Genomic DNA, 18,374 nt, shown 5'->3' with positions numbered 1-18,374 from the left:
CCTGAGCCTCGTGTGCCCTTGCCCTGGGCCCCACCTGATGCTCCCATCGGAGCCAGGGCGGGACCCGGGGCGGGACCCGCGAGTCTGGCCCGGCGGCCTTCCCGGGAAGAGACCAGCCTTCAGCTCCTGCGAATTGACTTTCTTGCGCAAGGAATGCGCAGGATGCTTATTTCACCTACACGGCCAAGGCACCAGATTGCAAGTTGTCATCACCCTGCTTGCTCCAGGGATTTGGGGGAGACGTCCTAATGGAATCTGGGCCCTGTGCAAAGAGAATAACAGATCCCAATGCATGCGCATTCTCTCTGCTAACCTCGCTCCTCAAAATGTGCACAAATCTCAGAAAAAGACCACTTCTGCCAAAGCCAATGGCTTCAGCAAGCAAAATCCACCTCCAACTCTAAAACTGCCCTTTTTTTCTTACCCTTCCCTCTGCCTTTCTTTCTCTTTGAAAATATGGCAGGGTTTGCCTCCTGCTCCTCCACTGGCCTCATCTCCGTCTGTCCACCTTCCATACCTTCTCCTCATCACTCCTAATATCTTTCTGAGAAAAAACCAGGCCTCTCCCTCCTGCTCAGAAACTTGTGCTGGCTCAAGGTACCCAAAGACCATATCTGGACTTGGCACATCTGGATTTAAAAGGAGCCCCTTTCCTGCCCTTCCACTGGCTTGTTGGTAGGTAGGTGACCTTCTTACCCTGAAATGGCTTTCTCTTCTCTTCTAGACAAACGGTAGCTTGTCACTGAAGTGAACTGGCTCCACTGGTCCTTTTGGACTCAATGTATTCACTTTGTTCCTCTCTATCATGGTGTTTCATATGCTATATAGTAGTTATCTACAAGAAATAGGCAAAGCAGTGGTAAAGTGAGTTGGACCAATGGCAAACCTCCTGTGTTGGAATTCTGCCCCCAATCCCTTGATAACTTTTTAACTTTATACAATTAACTGTTCGTCTTTTTCCTCATGCTAAAAATAAGAAGTAGAGTACCTCTCTTAAAGGATTAAATGAGACAAAATAAGGAAAGGGCTTTAAACTATACTTGAAATAAAATGCTTAATAAAATCTCTCTCTCTAGACTATAAAGGCTTTGGGGCGCCTGACTGGATCAGTCGGTGGAGACTGAAGTTCCTGATCTCTGGGTTGTGAGTTTGAGTTCCACATTACAGGTAGAGATTAGTTAGAAATAAAACCTTAGGGGTCCCTCGGTGGTGGCTCTGTTGGTTAAACATCTGCCTTCAGCTCAGGTCATGATCCCAGGGTCCTGGGATTGAGCCCCACATCGGGCTCCCTGCTCAGCTTCTCCCTCTGCCTGCCACTCCCCCTACTTACGTGCGCGCGCGCGCTCTCTCTCTCTGTCAAATAAATAAATAAAATCTTTTAAAAAATCAAATAAAATATTAGAAAAATAGAAAGACTATAAAGGCCTTAATGTCAGAGTACAGACGGACAGACACACAGAGAGAGAAAGAGATGGAGATCAATGTTGAATTGACCATGCTAGACCATATTTGCTCTTTCCTTTTTTCCTCCATAACTGGCAGGATATCTGTCACAAATGCCATTTTCTGCCTTACAACTCTCTGAAATCGGCCCTAAATTTTTTTTCTTAAAAGATCATTTATTGGGGCGCCTGGGTGGCTCAGTGGGTTAAGCCACTGCCTTCGGCTCAGGTCATGATCTGGGGGTCCTGGGATCGAGTCCCGCATCGGGCTCTCTGCTCAGCAGGGAGCCTGCTTCCTCCTCTCTCTCTCTCTGCCTCTCTGCCCACTTGTGATTTCTCTCTGTCAAATAAATAAATAAAATCTTTAAAAAAAAAAAGATCATTTATTTATTTATTTGAGAGAGATTGAGTGTGAGAGAGAATGAGAGAGAGAGAAGGAGCAGTGGGGAAAGGCAGAGAGAGAAAGAAGCAGACTTCAGCTGAGCCGGAAGCCTGGTGCAGGGCTTGATCCCAGGACCGGGAGATCATGAGCTGAGCCTAAGGCAGACACTGAACCTACTGAGCCACCCAGGAGCTCCCTAAATATCTTTAAAATGATCTTTTTTCCCTAGTTGGTCGTGTTTCATAATGTCTGCTTCTAGTAGTCCCAGCTGATGGCTGTGAGAAGGTAAAACCCAAATTACAGCTGACTTCCTTCTCTTGGGATATGTTACTTTACTACGCGAATTTATACCTACTCCCAAACCCTAAATTTCTTTTTCTTGCTTTCTTCTTCTTCTTCCCCTTCTTCATCTTCTTCCTCTTCTCTCTTCCTCTCCTCGTCCTCCCTCTCCACCCTCTCCACTTCCTTCCCCTTCCCTCCAATGCTAATACTGGTCAAAACTACTGAAGGAGTAAGTTACCTGTTTGAGGGGGGGGGGCAGGCAGCAGGCAGCACCTGAGTGGCTCAGTTGTTAAGTGTTTGCCTTTGGCTCAGATCTGACTGAGCCCTGGCTCTGGCTCAGGTCTTGATCCCAGAGTCCTGGGATCCCTACTCTGCTGGAAGTCTGCTTTCCCTCTCCCACTCCCCTTGCTTGTGTTGCCTCCCTCTCTCGCTGTGTGTCTTTCTGTCAGATAAACAAAATCTTAAAAAAAAAAAAAAAAAAGGAGGTTCCTGTGGGGACACAAAGGTGAATGCAACAATCCTTTCTCACACAAAAAGCAAAGTGTTATTTCTTATGGCAACATTTTCATGTGTTCTCGATACATGCAGGAGAAGTTCATAGATACTAAACATACACACACACACACACACACACACACAGTGACCCCACAGTTAAATAAATAACTGCATGTATGAATGCTGAGTTCCACACAGGAAAAAAAAAAAAAAGTAATTTCTGTAGAAGTTCTCAGGTCTTTTGAGAAGCTAATATGCATTGTCACTATGTGAGAGGTAAAGGGAATGAATATGCAGTTCTCCTCAAATTTAGTTGACCACCCCTCTGCTCCCACCCCCCATACGCATCCAGCACTACACTGAACTTGAACATGTCAGACTTCACTGTTGCTTATCTTTTACATTTGTTTCGTAGTTTCCTGTGTCATACAAAAAGTTTAAAAAGTTGGCATTGTAAAGTTTACCTGTTGTTTCCTTTATGATTTTCACCATAAAAGCTCTTTTTAAAAAATACTTCCCTCTCTGAAATTCATAAAGATACTCCCTTTGTATTTTCTTATAAAGTGTTTTTACGGCACCTGGGTGGCTTAGTCAGTTGGGCATCTGCCTTCAGCCTAGGTCATGGTCCTGGAGTCCTGGGATCGAGTTCCATATCAGGATCCCTGCTCAGCAGGGAGTCGGCTTCTCCCTCTGCCCTTCACCCTGCTTGTGCTCTCTCTCAAATAAATAAACAAAATCTTTTAAAAAAAAGTATTTTTTAAATTTTTGTCACATTTAGATGCATCAGTGATTTGTTTATTCACGTGCCAAGCCAATTGCTTTGTTTTTCCCCACTGATGTACAGTGCAAATAGCATCATAGCCTAGATTTCTATATGTGTATGGGTAGGTCTGTGGGTCAGTTAGAATTTGGTTCCATTCTTCCTCAAGATAGAAGCTTCTTTAAAATTATTTATTTGTGAGGGAGAGAGAGAGAGTGCACAAGCAGGGGAAGCAGCAGGCAGAGGGAGAAGTGGACTCCCAGCTAAGGAGGGAGCCCAATGTGAGACTCAATTCTAGGACCCTGGGACCCATGACTTGAGCCGGAGGCAGAGGCTTCACCAATAGAGCCATCCAGGCATCCCAAAATAGAAGTTTCTTCTTCACGCTAATCCACAAAGGCAGTCTAGGTGATGTGACATTCTACGTACCTTCTGTGTCCCTTTGCTTTGCAAGGTCTTGACCTCATGGTCCCATATAGTGATAAAATCTGCATTCCAGACAGCAGGAAGGAATGAAAGTGATAAAGAGAAAATGAGCAGGTACTCTCCAATGAGCCAAAAGCTGCCGCATGGTATGTATGCCTATATCCTATCAGCCAGAACCCCAGTTGGGAAACAGGGTCTGTATACTGGTCATCAAGTATATGCTAAAAAGTCTATAAAATGTAAAGAGAGTAGACACTGGGAAATAGCATCCCTCTGCCAAGTTTTTTTTTTTTCTTTCTTTCAGTGAGAAGCCAGAGAACATTTTGTTTCTAATATTTAAAATTTTTGTATTCATAGATGTATCAGAAAATTAAAATATTAAAAAGTGACAAGCAAAAAAATAATCAGCTGTATACGACCTTTCAGAATCGACCATAGAAATAACCATAACATCACATCATTCCAGAAAACTTTCTGTGCATAAAGATAGGAGGGAAGGTCACAGAGCTTCTTCGTAAGAACTGGACCATACTACAGATGCTATTTGAATTCAAAGTATTACATTTAATTCTACTTGAAACTGAAGGAAGAGTGAACCTTCAAGTAATGTTTCTTGACCACAAGAGACAATACTCATTGAAGGGTACCTCTGAGGGTAAACAAAAATGGTGAAAAACATTAAGATATTCAGTCATTTTTTTAAAAAATAACAATTTCACATGTCGGCATGCAAAGGCATCTTAGCTCTTATGATTCTTTCCATTTTTCCATCTCCCTTACTTATATTGTAGTCATTACATCCTCCAGGTTTATGAGAAATGTATCTGTTCTATAAAAACATAATTGCAAAAAAAAAATAAAAATAAAAAAACCAAAACATAATTGCATAGTTACTTGGTATAGGATCTAGATTTAAATTAATTCCAAGCTTTTTATCAAGGCTTCTCCATTTGCAAGCTCTTTATTTCAATTTAGCTCTTCGTGGACTGAGTTTCATCGTTACCTTAGTTCATCAAGAAGGATTTTGGATGTTTAAGAATGTCTGCCTGGGGACGCCTGGGTGGCTCAGTGGGTTAAGCTGCTGCCTTCAGCTCAGGTCATGATTCCAGCGTCCTGGGATCGAGTCCCACATCGGGCTCCTTGCTTGGCAGGGAGCCTGCTTCTCCCTCTGCCTCTGTCTGCCATTCTGTCCGCCTGTGCTCGCTCTCTCTCCCTCTCTCTCTGACAAATAAATAAATAAAATATTAAAAAAAAAAAAAAAAGAGGGGCGCCTGGGTGGCTCAGTGGTTTGGGCTGCTGCCTTCGGCTCGGGTCATGATCTCAGGGTCCTGGGATCGAGCCCCGCATCGGGCTCCCTGCTCCGCAGGAAGCCTGCTTCCCTCTCTCTCTCTCTCTCTGTCTCTCTCTCTGCCTGCCTCTCAGCCTACTTGTGATCTCTGTCTGTCAAATAAATAATAAAATAAAATCTTTAAAAAAAAAAAAAAAGAATGTCTGCCTGTTGCCTTTACATTGGAACCAGATTTTGGCTGATGGTAATGTTCTCAGGTCTCCCCTTCTTTCGCATAGAATATGGTAGGTGTTGCACTTTTTTCTCTGGAAGAAATCTGAGACAAGTCTGATTTTTCCTCCTTGTAGATGACCTCTTTTTCCTGCTTGTATGCCTAAAGGAGTCACTTTCCATCACTTTTTTTTTAGTTCAACAGTTTAACTAAGACATGTCTTAGTATTAAACATTCTGAATCAAGCTTTTCTGGAAATAATGGGTCTTTCAATCTGCAATTTACATTTTTCCTGCATTAGACACTCTCCTTTGGCTCTGTTTTGTTGTTGTTGTTGTTGTTGTTTTAATTTTCCTCCTTCAAGGATACCAACAAATCCTTATACTGGATCATCTTTGTATGTACCCCATTCCTATTCCAGTTTCTTAAATCTCTTTACCTCTGTTTAGCTGCCTCAATTCAGTAATGTAAGTTTCGGTGTGGTTAGTTGCCTCTCTTGTTCGTTCTAAGTTATCTGTTCTAACATGATGCTGTTTTTGTCCTCAATTTGTTTCCTTGCTATCAATTCTCATTTTATCACCCTATCTTTGAGCCTTCAGTTATTAAATTCATGTTCTTATTGTTTTCTGTGTGAAGCAATTGAAAGCAATTTCCTTTGGTCGGGGCAGGGTGGGGTGACGGGGGTGTTGAGGAACCTTTGCCTTTTGCTTACTGTTTTCCCTCTACTTATTAATTATGAGCTGCCATGTGTTTGCCTCCATTTCTTTTCATCTGATTTGGTGGCTCCATCCAGACTTACCTTCTGCTGCTGTAACGTGATGGCAGGAGAGAAGAACTCATTAACTATGTCCTCACTCTTTGAGATCAGTCTGTTTTTCCCTCTGAGCTAAGTGAGAGGCAGAGTGTTTGGATTTTGTACACTTTTTGGTAGTCAGAAGTGGAGGAGGGGAAAGAGGAAAGCTCAGCTGAAGCAGAGGGCAGCCCTTGTGGGAATGCGTGCGTGTGCGCCTGTCCTGAGGTTCTGGTTAATGTCCTGCACAAGGCTCAGGTCATTTGATTGGGGACCGAGAGGGGGATCTTACATACTTTTTGTAAGGAAAGGGGAAACTCAGGTCTGTGTCAATTTCTCACATTGGAGTCTTGTTCTAAGGGGTTTTCTTTCCATCAACTGAGTCAGCTCCATGGGTCATGCTCCCTGCTTCCCCTATTTCTCCCCAGCACACTTTTAATATGGTTCATTCAGAAGAGGAAGAATATGAGGGCATGACTCATATCTGTTTCCTTCCAGATTCAGGAGCACTAGGGAGAATGTTCAGGATTATGTTCATTTCTAGGGGTTCAGGACAGGGGAGGGAGCAGAAATGTTCTATGCCACTCCATGTCATCTTTTGTATCTTTCTCTGGATGTCAAATTTGAAGTTTATTGTATTGGTTACTGATAGTAAATTTCCCCTGTGGTTTTGTCTACTGTCTTTTGTTAGGGATTGAGAAAGAGAAATTCTATGAGGAAACTTTAATCCACTATCTATTTCTAGAAGTGTCCATATACATTTTTTAAACTGTGTTTGCTGGAGTGCCTGGGTGGCTCAGTCAGTTAAGCACCTGACTCTTGATTTCCTCAGGTCATGATCTCAGAGTTGTGACATTGAGCCCTGCATCCGGGCTCCATGTTCAGTGGGGAGTTTGCTTGGGATTCTCTCTCTCTCATCCTCTGCCCCTCCTTGTTTGTGCTCTCGCTCTCTCTCTCTCTCTCTCTCTCTCAAATAAATCTTTAAAATGAAACCATAAAACGGTGTTAGCTATCACTTGCTTTGTAGATCTGACTTGAGTCAATGACTATGAAACAATGCAAAGCTGACTGGGTCCTAGGCGCTGAGTTCCCAACTACTGAGATATCCCTGATAGGCAAACTCACCCATTTTGTAGGATATGACTTTTAGAGCTAGATTTAGGAATTGAAGTCAGGTACCAGTACTGCCAGGTTGGAGCCTAGACCAGGAGTCCTGGCCTGATGGAAAAGCCATCCTGGAGAGAAGGGACAATGTTGACTCCTCCTTCCAGAAAGACTATCCAAAGTGGGATGTAGGAGCCATGTGGCCCAAGGGCAAGCACCCAGCAGAAAGCAGGCCTTCCCTAGTCTCCTGGGTTTCCACAGTGGAACCTGCATGCTACAGATGGGACAAGAAGCATTTCAGAACTTAGGCCCCCCTGCCTTCTGCCAGAACATCTGTCATAGACATCCTGTACACAAAGTACTCCAAATGCCTTGGAAAGCCTTGGAGATGAGCATCTTTGCCTCCCTTAGGGGTCCCCGAGAGCATGGGTCCCTGGGTGTCCTGGGAGAGCCCTGAGACTGTGGTTTGCAGGGACACATCCAGGTTTTAGGGGGTCTGAAGCTTCTAGAATTTGGAAGGCTTTCTGTGAGAAAGAGAATACACAATTTTAAATACAAGATTAGGTATGGAAGTAATTATTTTATTTAGAATGAGAAAGGAACAGAACTTGGAAAAGACCCACGTGAGTGAGAGGCCTGGAAAGTTAAGTTTTGTGTGTTTCAGGAGGTCCAGGATGCCCTCAGTAAATGGCCCACAGGGACACCCACAGTTCCTCAGTCCCAGTCGCTAGGGATTCCTAAAGCAGTCCCTGTGGTCCAGAGCTGCGCGGTGGGGAAGACAGCCCACTCCAAACCTGGCTTGGAGGGCCCGAGGACAGGGCTCGATACCAACTTTACAAAGGGCTTCATAGACTTGTCAGAAGATCCTGCTCACGGCTCTGCCCCTACCCTCATCTCCTAACAGCCCCATGGACTCCAGCCTCCCTGAGATGGAAGCATTTCTGCTCCTCCAAGGAGCTCCTTGGAACATTTCTGCTCCTTCTTGCAAACTACGGCCTGTGGACATGAAGGATGTAAAACATTCACACGCAGGAGAGACCAGCTGATGTGCAGCTAGCTGGCCTGCCCTTTTCAGCATGGTCTCCCTCCCTGAAGGCTGAACAGGTGAGAGGCAAGCAGGTAAGAAGCAGCCCCACCTCCGGACCCATCTGAGAAGCTAGGTTTGTTTGGGGAAATGTGACCTTCAAAGAGCATGAGGGACGTGAAGAGAAGACAAAAGCTTCCTGCTGGCCAAGGGACTCAAGGAAGCAAGCCACGAGGAAATGAGAGAGTTAACTGGGGAGAAGCAAATCAGCTTGCAGAAGGATGGTTTTCAACCTGGGCCCAGAAGGGACCTGCAGAAGTGGGCGGAGGGGAAGGGGTCCAGTGAGAGGGCCTGGACACCCCTCCCTGCTGAAGACAGCTCCATTCTATTGGCCTCATACAGTGGGCTTTCACTTCAAGGGAGGCTTCCTCTGCAATGAAAAATAAGCTTGAAAGCCACAGCGGTGGGGGGAATCATTCACACAAGCTGGGTCTGGAAATGGCTGTGACTGGAAGGAATTCAGAGAAACCAATGAGTCTGTGTCAAGATATCTGAGAGGTAAGGTTTTCCCTGGAACCAAAGGGTTCGCCAGGGAGACTGGAGGAATGAATTCAAGGGACCTCAAAGAAATTACTCCAACTTGAATTTGAAATAGAAATAGAAATGAATGGGGTGCCTGGGTGGCTCAGAGAGTTAAAGCCTCTGCCTTCGGCTCAGGTCATGATCCTAGGGTCCTGGGATCGAGCCCTGAGTCAGGCTCTCTCCTTGGTAAGGAGCCTGCTTCCTCCTCTCTCTCTGCCTGCCTCTCTGCCTACTTGTGATCTCTCTCTGTTGAATAAATAAATAAAATCTTAAAAAAAAAAAAAAAGAAATAGAAATGAATTAGCAATAAGGAAAACACACACACGCACACGCACACACACAAAGATGAGGCCAGCCAACTGAGGAACGAAGCAGAACTAAAGACCTAGTCAATATGCAGAACGCAATCTAGATGAGCTGATGGACAAGAGGCCAAGGCCCTATGACTCCCCTGCGTGGCTCATATTACTGCTTCACCAAGTATTCCTCCCCTGCTCGGGAAAGGTCTTGGGAAAGCAGACAAAGGTTTGAGGGCACCCTTCTCCATTCCTTGGTGTGTGACAGAACTTCTGCCGCAGGACTCAGGGCCCATCAGTCCAGGCCCTGCATGGGCAGTATGGTGGAGTAAGCAGAATAATGACCGCCCAAAGACATCCCTGTCCTAACCTCACAACCTGTGAATATGTTCCCCTACGAGGCAAAAGGGTTTTTGTAAATGTGGTTAAGTTAAGGACCTTGAGACAAAGAAATTTTCCTGGATTATCCAGATGGGCCCAATGTAAGGATGAGTCTTGCAAGAGAGAATCAGGAGCATCAGAGAAGGAGATGTAACAAGGAAGCAGAGCTCAGAATGATGCAGCCCCAAGGCAAGGATTTCAGACCACTTCTAGAGTTAGAAAAGGCAGAGAGAGGTTCTCCACCCTGTAGCCTGCAAAAGGACCACAGGCAGCCCTGTCAACTCCTTAAAGTTAGCCCGGGAAGACAGTGCTGGGCTGCTGAACTCCCCAACTGTATGACAGCAAATTTGTGTCACGTAAAGCCCCACTATTGTGATTTTCAGAAGCAATGGGAAACTTATACAGATGGCGTTGTGTCTAAGTGTGTGTACTCTGAGCTCAAGGTGTCTAGATCCCACTTCCAAGGCCACCACCAGTCTGCTGAGTGAGCTCAGGGAACTTGCTTTACATTCTGTGACTCTGCGTCTTAATAGGCAAAACAAGGTGGTAGTTGTTTCTGCCTTGTGTGGTTATTGTGTGCTTAGAACTGTTCCTGACCCGTAAACTTTCAATAAATGGAAGCTGCAGTTAATTTATTATCATTGTTAATATTATTATTATTATTATTAAATGCTCATCACAAGATATGTTTTCATTACCCTGCTTCCACCTTCCCAACCCTGGATTTAGGAATGAAGCTTGATCAGAAGACAAAGCATGACTCTGTCAGAGTCACAGAAATGAAGGCTGGGCACTGGCGCTATTCGTTCATCCATTCAACCATTTGTTGAGTGTCTACTATGTGCCAGCCATGATTTCATTGCTGCAGCACATGGAGGGAGGAAAGAGGACAAAGAATTTCTTCCCTACATTGCTTTTGCTTTTTGTTAGGGAAGAAAATCTTTCCCAGAAGCCCCCTAAAATTCCTCCTGGAGTCTCACTGACCAGAGATGAGCCACATGCCCCCTCAGAAGTTCTGGGATTGCCAAAGGTTGGCTCAGATGAATATAATGTGTGTTGGCTGTATTACTGAGAATATTGAGGTCTGCTGTAGAAGGCAAGAAAAATAAAAGACAGGCAAAATTCATAAAATGTGTTAAGTATAGACAGTAGTTGGTAACTTGCAAGACGTGCTAGACATAGAATAAATGAAACATATGGACGTTGAACATAGATTTAAGATACAAGAACATAAGGATGTTACTTGTACACAGAAAGGACCGGAAAAACCAAGCTATAAGGTTAGGATCGTGCTAATTCCAGATTGACAGCTGCCATCCCCAGGTGGGGATGCCCCCCCACCCCCTCGGTGATGCTCATTACAATCCCATTCTGGTCCCTTCCTTGTGTGCTCTTCCCTAGCTGCCCATCGGGTCATCCACATGCTATGGTTGTAGCCAAGGGCACTTGCCCCATATTTCTTTGATAAAGCCTATGTTGGTCCAGGAACCTTCCATTTGCTGAGCACCTCTGTTCAACCTCAACTCTCGTTCTTATGACCACACTGTCAGTGAGGAAAGATGGTGGGAGGGAAGGAGCAAATAGGCGGAGAACATGAACATGAGGGAACACAGGATTCCGACAGTCGGCTCCTTCCACTGCTCTTACATCTTACCTGAAGTGGGTTCCCCTGTTCAGCTCTTTCCCCTTGCTTCTCCCTGCAAGCCTTAATTTGAAACCTTAAACTGAGTGATTCAACCATCTTAAATCGGTCTCTAAGTCCTTCTGTTCATGACCTCTGAAGAGCTTGCCTGGCGGAGTCCTTAGAAGCTGCATCACATCAGGATAATTTCCCACATGACAAACCCTAATGATTTGTCCCTGAGGGCTGGAAGCATTGCTATCTGAACAAAATTGGAATCCTGTCAGAAAGAAGGGGAGAATGGCTATTGGGGAGGTGTCTGGAGTCACAAGAGTGAATCTGTTCTAAACTGATGGTTGCCAGAGGGGCAGGGACAGTGGGTGGAGGGTAAAACATGGCTGAAGCGTAGTGGGAGGTAGAGGCTCCTGGTTACAAAGGCACAGCATAGGGAAGAGAGTCAATGGTAACTGAAATGGCGTTGTATGGTAACCGATGGTAGTCACACTTGCGGTGAACACAGCATAACACCCCAGGCTGTCAGGTCACTATGTTGCACACCCAAAACTAATGTAACCTTGTGTTATCAGCGACACTTGACTGAAAAAATGAAATAAAGTAGTCTGTTCTGACTCCAGGCCAGACAGAGTTCATTTGAGATAGAAGAGTTCGTTTTTCTGATAACTTGCAGATATGGGACCTTTAGAATTTGTCCTTCCTGAAGTGAACGGTATGGACTGGCCAGCTTCTCGAGGTCCTGCTGGCCCATGTGAGTATGATTATAGAAGGTTTGGGACTGAATGAGGTCATTTAGTCATTCACAAAACAAAGACTTACCAAGCACATACTGTGTGCTGAGGGCATGAGGATAAGGCATGGTTACTGGACATGCAAACATAAACGTTATTAATTATAACAATATATGGCTGAACCTGGGCACGCCTTTAAGAATCTGCCCTCGGGAGTGCCTGGGTGGCTCAGTGGGTTAAAGCCTCTGCCTTCGGCTCAGGTCGTGATCCCAGGGTCCTGGGATCAAGCTCCGCATCAGGCTCTCTGCTCGGCAAGGAACCTGCTTCCCTTCCTCTCTCTCTGCCCGCCTCTCTGCCTGCTTGTGATCTCTGTCTGTCAAATAAATAAATAAAATCTTTAAAAAAAAAAAAAAAGAATTTGCCCTTAGCAAAGCAAAATGTGTTGGGAGCCAAATAAAAAGGCACAACTAGCAGCATTACTAAGCCCAAATACTGAGGCACCTTGTGCCAGCAACCTGCTGTGATCTTTCCCTGTCACCCTCCACCTTGTCCCCTGAGGGCTATCTCACTCTCCTCACCTGCCTGTGTTTGGATCTCTGCTGGCTTCCAGAACCTTGGGGTTCTAGGTCCCAACTAACACTACGGTTCCTTCTCTCCATGGCTCAGCGATCCTGCTGAAAGCCTGCTGGAGAATCTCTGATGCCCTAACCCACCTCTTACCCTCCCAATGCGGGCCCCACCCTGGCTGACACAGCCCAGCCCAGCCCAGGCTTCCTAGGGGGATTCACAGTACCCAGGGAACCTGGAGGAGGAGGAGGCAAGGAGGGAGAGGGAAGGAGAAGGCTTCCCGGGGGATTACATTTGGGCTGAGGCTTACACACTAATTTGCTCTGGTCACAGCGGCTACAAACACAAAAGACGAGCCCACCCAAGGCAGAAACACTCTCTAGGAATGAAGCCAGGGCCTCAGGGAGTGACATTAACTCTTCCAGGCCTCCACTGAGAGAATGACAGCAGGTCAACTCACATTACAAAAAACCCATCTGCTTGCTCCGCATGCTCCTGCCCTGCCTGGAGTTGCAGGAGAGTAAAAAAATAGTGTCACAGCCATGCTGTGTGACAGCACCCCCTCCCAACGTTTCCATGCTCAGCAGACCTCCCAGAGTTGCTTAGAAATTCGAGGCTTGCTCCTAGCCACTGCCCTGGCCCATTTCCCGTGCCACTGCTCCAAATATTAGTCACTCTCCCCAGTCTCCATTCCCTCCGCGATCAGCTAAGGACTTGACCTCTTTCCTACAAAGAAAATCCATTTATTCAGTCAACAAACATCTACAAAAGCATACTGGCTTGGGTGTGCTCGAGCCACAGGATAAAGCTGGAGTGGTTCTTGACCTCACAGGAGAGTCAGAGAAATCCAGATGGAAATCCAGTCAGGCAAGGCGCAGAGACCAACAGGCTGTGTTGTAACTGAAGAGGCTAGGAAGGAGCCAGCTTCAAGAGCTCTGAGCCCTAGCTGCGCTCACCACCAGTCACCCAGCCCTACACTGGTGCCCAGCATCATGTCCCAACTCTTCTTCTGGGCATTCCCTGTTAGCAGGTCCATTGTTCCTTCCTTTCCCCACACTTTAGATCTCTCATTCCCCTCCTTCTTCTACCCTCTCATGGAGGTTCCTTGAAGGCAGCAAGCCTGGTCTGTGCCCCCTGTCCCCTCACGGCCCTTTCTAGTTTTCTCCTTCCCTTTCCTACCCAACCTCTTGAAAGAGCAGTCTATTTTTCAACTCATGTGTCTGTGTCTGTCATCAGTCTGTCCTTTGTCTCCACAAATGAAGGAAACTGTTCTTGTTGAGGCCACTGATAACCTCTTACTGGCCAAACCCAGTGGTTTCTTTTCAGTTCTGGTCCTACTCCACCCACACCACACTAGGCTCCCGTTGCTTTCTCTGTTGTGGTATATATACTCAGCCAGCAGAAGAGCTGAACACATCCAAAGTTTAGAAAAAGGAAAGACTGGGAAGACCCCTGTCCCAGCCAGATATTTGCCCACACGTAAACAAAAGTAGGATTTATGTCCTGGATTAAGAGTTTAGATTAAAAAACAAAACAAAACAGGGTGCCTGGGTGGCTCTTTCGGTTAAGCGACTGCCTTCAGCTCAGGTCATGATCCCGGAGTCCCGGGATCGAGCCCGGCATCAGACTCCCTGATCAGCAGGGAGTCTGCTTCTTCCGCTGACCTCTTTCCTCTCATGCTCAATTTCTCTCTCTCTCTCAAATAAATAAACAAAATCTTTAAATAAATATATAAATAAATAAATAAGGAGGGACGCCCGGTGGCTCTCATTCCATTAAGCATCTGCCTTTGGCTCAGGTCATGATCCTGGGATCAAGTCCTGCATTGGGCTCCTTGCTCAGCAGGGAGCCTGCTTCTCCTTCTCCCTCTGCCTGCCCCTCTCCCAACTGTACCCCTCCCCCAAAAATAAATAAAATATTTTAAAATAAATAAATCAAATTTTTAAAAAACACGAAAAATTATACATCCCCTTGTACAATCTCCACCCCAGCACCTGATTTCTGGCAACAAGGCTTGTGGGGAATGCACTTAGCCCCAGCACCTCACAGGGGCCATGCTCCTGGACATCTCTGCTGCATCTGGACTTGGAGTCTATCAGGACTGTGGCTCGAGCCTCTGGAGTGATGATCTGTTTCTGGTCCACAGAATGTTTATCTTATTTGGGTGCACGTCCAAATTTAAATTTTCTCCTTCTGCACTCTACGTACTGTTGCATTGGGGCTTCTAAGCATGAACTTTCAGTCCCAGTTCTCTTGCTAAATGAGAGATTCTGCTGAAGCACGAGTTAGATCCTGTTACTTCCACACTCCTAAACCTGCAATGGCTCCCACCTCCTTCACAGTAAAGCCTCGGTCTTTATCACGGCTGGCAAGGTGGCACACAATATAAGCCCCCACTACTCTTCTGAGCCCTCTTCTCTTGTTCTTTCCACCCTAGCCCCTGGAGCACTCCCTTCCTCTACCTGGTATGTTCTTCCCCAGGTATTCACACAGCTCCTCCCTCAATCTCTGAGCTTTTCCCCAAAAGTCACCTTCTCAGTGAGGCGGCCCTCCCTAGCCGCCATATTGACAACATAACACTCCCTACATTTCCTATTCTTCTTCCCTGCTTTATTTTTTCCCAAGCCTTTGCCAGTTATGCTTGCTATGCTAGCATATGCCTCTAACATACTGTGTATTTCGTTTTTCTTATTTGTCTTGTCTTCCGTGCTATCTCAAGCCCCATGAGGATAGGGATTTGGGGCTGTTTTGCTCACTCATGAATCCCCAGGGCCTGGACGCTCAGTCGGCCCACAATAAATATTGGTTGGATGAAATCGCTGGGTTCATTTACCAAAAATCACGCATGACCTTGACGCCTCAACAGTATATACAGCTCTTCTTTCTTCATGTTCCAAGGAGATGGCTATGCCACCATTTAGTCATTTCCCTATGTCCTTATCTCTTGAAAACTCTTTGCTCCTTTGGCTTTTATGACTCTCCTCGTAGTTCTGTGTCCATCCCTTCCTCTTCCCCTCCATGAGCTGTTCCTTCACCCACCCTTTGCAGGACTGAGATTTCCCAAGGATCTACCCTGCTCCCTCCCACTCTTTCACGCCTTCTCCCTGGAGGGGCTCGCCAACACCCTCAAGCTATGACTTGAGGGTGTTAGGGAGCCCAGCACCCTCAAGCTATGACTGGAGCTCTCATAGCGCCAGCCTAGATGCCTCTCTTGAGCTCCAGGTCCTCATTTGCAGCTACTTCCCAGGTGACCCCAAACACCCCTTAACATAAAAGTTCAGCTTGTCCAGACTTAATTTGCACCTTCCCCTTCTTTAATCTTTCTGGTCTCAGGAAATGGCAACACTGTTTCCCTCTTCTCACAAGACAGTAACAGTGGAATCACCTTAGAATATTCCTGTTCCCTCACCTCTGCAGGAAGTGCCATCAAAACCTGTATCCTCAGAAACTTCTCCACGGCCAGACTCTCTTCTCCATCCCTCCTGCCTCTGCCTTCATCCAGGTCTTTTCCAGTTCCCAATCAGCTCCCAGTCAAGACTTCCTCCGGCTTATTCCCCATACACCACCTGATAGCATCCTCAAAAGCACTCTGGCCACACGTGTGTTCCAGGCTACCCACAGAGAACATTTTTTTTTAAGATTTTATTGATTGATTGATTGATTGATTGATTTGATAGAGAGAGATCACAAGTAGGCACAGAGACAGGCACAGAGAGGGGGAAAGCAGGCTCCTCGCTGAGCAGAGAGCCCAATGTGGGGCTCAATCCCAGGACCCTGAGATTATGACCTGAGCCAAATGCAGAGGCTTAAACCACTGAGCCACCCAGGCGCCCCCACAGAGAACATTTATAAAGCAGTAGTATAATCCTGCATAAGAAGGCAGATGAAATCCTGCCTTTAAGGAGCTCAGAGTCAGAAGACAGACACTAGGCACGTAATGAGAGTAGATGGAGATGTACAACAGTGGGGAAAGCAAAGAATGTGAGGGCAGCACAAGTTGGGGGGCAGACCTACCAAAGGGGCAAGGGGATCACCTTGAGGAATGGGCACAGAGTAGAAGATGGTCAGGAGTAACCAGGCTGTAACAAAGTCTGTGCGGGGTGCAGGTGGGGAAGGAGAAATAGTCTGGGGTGAAGAAATAGATTCAGAGAAAGGAAGACCCCTTGTGGGACAGACAAGAGCTAGAGGTCAGGGAAGAATGCTGAGGCCAAGCCAAGACTCCCAGTTCATTTCCATCTCTGCACTTTCTAAGAGCCCAGGGTAATAACTGTAAGTAAAAATTGTAAAGTATTGTCTTTTCTTCATCAGTGCAGGAAAGAAGAGGAGGAGATACTGCAAGATTTCAGCACATTTCTATAAGGCAGCAGACAGAAGAATGCATGCTTGGGGATGAAGCAGAGTGGGGGAAGACCAGAACCCTCCCAGAGAGGGCTATACCGACCGGCTCACATAACCTCCCAGCTTCTGTCCTCAAGAGTCTGCTGAAGTCACAGAAAGCACCAGAAGAGGAGCTAAAAACCAGAAGTTAACTGGCCACCTGCATATTGTATACTTTTCCTGGTCTGCCTCCCCAAGTAGGGATCTGGGTTAATTTTAAAGGACCCATACCTAGACAACAATGTAGTGATATGTCAGAGCTATGGATTAAGAAAAGATACCAAAAGTTCCCTTAAGTAAAAGAAAAAAAAAAAAAATAAGGCTCCATTCTGACAAGAAAATGTCAGAATGGCATTAGACTTCTCAATAGCAACACTTTTTGCTCGGACAAAAATGGAGCATGTCTTCAAAGTTTTCATGGAAAACTATTTTCAACCCAGACTTCCATACCAAATGAACCTGTCAATTCAGCATAAAGGAGAATAAAGAAATGTTCAGGGGTGCCTGGGTGGCTCAGTGGGTTAAGCCTCTGCCTTAAGCTCAGGTCATGATCCCAGGGGCCTGGGATCAAGCCCCACATCGGGCTCTCTGCTCAGCAGGGAGTCTGCCTGCCTCTCTACTTACTTGTGATCTCTGTCTGTCAAATAAATAAATAAAATCTTAAAAAAAAATAAGAAAAGAAGTGTTTAGACATTTCAAAAGGTAAAAAGGCTTACTTCAGAGTGGGTGTGGGGAAAAAAGAGATAAGATCCACAAAGTTAAGTCAAAATCCTTAGTCTTCAATTGGATTTAGAAATTTCAGTGTTAAGTCATGATGTATTTTTTCTTTCTAAAAATGCATTTCTCTGGGTGCCTATGTGGCTCAGTTGGTTAAGTGTCTGTGTTTGGCTCAGGTCAGGACCCTGGGATTGAGGCTCACTGGGAAGCCTGCTCTTCCCTCTCCCTCTGCCACTTTCTCGCCCCTCTACTCGTGCTCTTTCTGACTTTTTCTTGCTCTCTCTTGTTCTTTCTCTCTCTCTCAAATAGATAAATAAAATCCCCGGAGCGCCTGGGTGGCTCAGTGGGTTAAAGCCTCTGCCTTTGGCTCAGGTCATGGTCTCAGGGTCCTGAGATTGAGCCCTGCATCGGGCTCTCTGCTCAGCAGGGAGCCTGCTTCCTCCTCTCTCTCTCTCTGCCTGCCTCTCTGCCTACTTGTGATCTCTGTCTGTCAAATAAATAAATAAAATCTTTTAAATAAATAAATAAATAAAATCTTTTAAAAAATAAAAATGCATTTCTAGCTCTATCTACTGAAAAGGCCTAGAAATATGACAACCAACCCAGGAACAATGAGAAATAGTTCATTCCTTGTCTAGAACAGGGAATATATAAGATGAAACTCAAACATCTATCATTCCAGCTGCCAAAGAAGAAAAAAGGTAAGAATCTCAGGAGCCAACTGAAAAAACTTTGCAGTGGCCAAAGAAGGAATGATGAGAGCATCAGTAGTGACAACTGGAATGAATTGAAACTCATCAAAAATACTTAAGTCCAGGAAAAAAAATGTTTAAAGTTGACAGGTTGCCTTGGGAAAATACTAGGGACTCACTGTTTTGAAAAA

The 18,374-nt window shown here is 45.7% G+C and overlaps 1 long non-coding RNA gene across 1 annotated transcript; it reads right to left on the bottom strand.

Moving 5' to 3' along the window:
• Window positions 1-74: 74 nt before the first annotated feature.
• LOC309862183 lies at window positions 75-14,027 on the bottom strand. The gene is made up of 4 exons (XR_014310337.1): window positions 5,283-14,027; window positions 3,791-4,833; window positions 697-835; window positions 75-262 (listed from the first exon to the last, which is right to left on the bottom strand). It is a non-coding gene; the product is annotated as an uncharacterized lncRNA (long non-coding RNA).
• Window positions 14,028-18,374: the final 4,347 nt, after the last annotated feature.

Source organism: Mustela nivalis, assembly GCF_964662115.1.
Source record: "Mustela nivalis genome assembly, chromosome: 3".
Classification (NCBI taxonomy): domain Eukaryota; kingdom Metazoa; phylum Chordata; class Mammalia; order Carnivora; family Mustelidae; genus Mustela; species Mustela nivalis.
The sequence above is the reverse complement of the archived record's forward strand: the minus strand, read 5'-3'. Positions and strand labels throughout refer to the sequence as shown.